Source organism: Aphelocoma coerulescens, assembly GCF_041296385.1.
Source record: "Aphelocoma coerulescens isolate FSJ_1873_10779 chromosome W unlocalized genomic scaffold, UR_Acoe_1.0 ChrW_unloc_scaf_1, whole genome shotgun sequence".
NCBI lineage: Eukaryota > Metazoa > Chordata > Aves > Passeriformes > Corvidae > Aphelocoma > Aphelocoma coerulescens.
In genome coordinates this window covers 18,863,284-18,865,352 of record NW_027184080.1, presented here as the reverse complement: position 1 = coordinate 18,865,352, position 2,069 = coordinate 18,863,284, and the positions used below count along the sequence as shown (strand labels likewise).

Here is a 2,069-nt window from a genome sequence, read left to right as displayed (position 1 = left end):
GATAATGAGGCTTTCTCGCTCTCACTCCTACTTTCCCTCTTTCCATGCTGCACCTGGGTCACGCTAGTGGCTCAGTTTCTCTGATAAGACTTAATAAACAACTATCTGGAAGTATTGAAACTAAAGAAGACGACTCGCTTTATCTTTTAAACTCCTTGCAAGAACTTTCAGCAAATCCTCTCCCATCAGGAGAGACTCAATTTATGGCACAATAAAGTGTCAAATGGTGCCCCGTGTTCGACCTCCACGAAACGGAACGACCCAGACCCCTTTGGACAGCAGCGCGCAGCTAAGACCAGACAAAAAGAAAACCCCACGGGGTCGGCCTTGAAATTCCAGGATCTCCTAACCTCGGTCGACAGGGGGGAGGAGGACCCGTGGTCTGCTGGACGGAACTCGGACTGGGACTTCACGAGCTGGTAACATCAATCAAAAACGAGGTAAGCTGTCCAAAACTAGACCACGAAACAAATTATGGGTTGAATCGTGCCGCAACCGGGCCAGGAGACACTTCAGAGACAGAGTCAGAGAAGCGGGTATTTGCTTTATTCGGCACGCCGGGTGTGTGGGGATCGCTCCTCCAAGCACACACCTGGTGCTCTCTACAACACAGTATTAAGGGTTAAATTATGAATATTCATCACATTCCTTGGGACAGGTGTGGTTATACAAATTATTTCTCGGAAGTCATTAGCATATGGGCCACGCATGCGCTGTGCGTCCTGGTGGTCGCGCTGAGGAAGGCCTCTCCTCTTCCTTGGGGGTCTTTCTGATGAAGGCCAGTAGTCATCCTCGCAGTGAACTTTTTCACCTTTCTCCCTGGGCATGCGTAGTCCTTTGAGGGATGATTCAGCAATCTCTGAGATGATCCTTGTCCCCTCTATCTTGACAAGATTAGGGTGAATTCGGCTTCTCAGGCTTTGTAATTAACATCTTCTGTCTGAACTAACATTTGCTGTCTCCCAATAGTTAACTTGTGCTTACATGAGTTAGTTATTGACTGCCCCTTCTTCAGGGTGCAGTTCCTTCCCAACTGGAGGCGAACTTAGAATGAAACCACCCCATGCCAGCATCTCTACAAGAAATACGATGCTTGGTATCCTGGATAACGAGAGAGTTTCCTGATGCAGGGATTGGAGATTTATGTTTACAATCTTTTTGGGAGAATTTTAATACTATTCTATATCATTATGCCAGCCTAAAAGACGAAACAGCTCAAAAATTAATACCATTAGCTACAGTAATTTCTGAAACGCTTTTGGAGGTGTCAACTCCTGCTTCTGAAGTAGAGGAGATGTTTAACACTCCCGCGGAAACTTTGCTAACACCCGTAAGTGCAGCGAGAGATTTTAAAACCTCGCTCGAACCCTCCCCACCCTCAGACGCGGGCGGAGAACGCGATGTTCGTGCGAAAGTCCCCGCGACTCCTATCAAAAGCGGTTATGAGTTCCTGCAGACACCGCAGGCGGCGGGAGGGGGGAGCGTGGCCATTCCGGAGGCGAAACGCGAATTTTTGCCGGAACCGAAGTTAAAACTTTTAATCGGTCCGGCGGAGGAATATGATACAACAGTTTTAGAATTTCCTGCACGCGCGCATGCCCGGGGGGGAGACGGGGGGCCCCCGGCCACCTCCCTAAAAATGGAGCCTGCCTCGGAGGGCGTGGTTTCCATCTCGCCCGATCCACCCGTTACGGAGGAAGCCAGAGGCAGGTCCCTACCTCCCGAGCCTGGGGTCCTCCCATCAGATGAACCATGCGCGCGGCCAGGGGCGGTCCCGGAGCTTCCATCTAGCCCTCCCGCTAACCCCACGCGGCCCGGATTCGCGGCCGCTTCCGCGTTTGAACGGCCCGCCGCGGCTGCGGCGCCTTCTGATGACGTCATCACTCCCGCCGCTGCCAGCCCGGCCTTACTTCCGCGTTCGGGAGACCTCTCTTCCACGCCTGCGCGGCATTAGCCACCCGTCTACAGATACCGCGGTTACCTCGGCAACGCCGCTTGCAACTCGAGCCGCTCCTAGCCCCGCCCCCAGCCCTGGCCGGGGCGTCAGCCACGCCCCCGCTTCCAGCCAA

The 2,069-nt window shown here is 53.1% G+C and overlaps 1 long non-coding RNA gene across 1 annotated transcript; it reads right to left on the bottom strand.

Moving 5' to 3' along the window:
* Nucleotides 1-524: 524 nt before the first annotated feature.
* Nucleotides 525-1,848, bottom strand: LOC138102734 (uncharacterized). Its single transcript, XR_011147501.1, has 2 exons — nt 1,719-1,848; nt 525-880 (listed from the first exon to the last, which is right to left on the bottom strand). It is a non-coding gene; the product is annotated as an uncharacterized lncRNA (long non-coding RNA).
* Nucleotides 1,849-2,069: the final 221 nt, after the last annotated feature.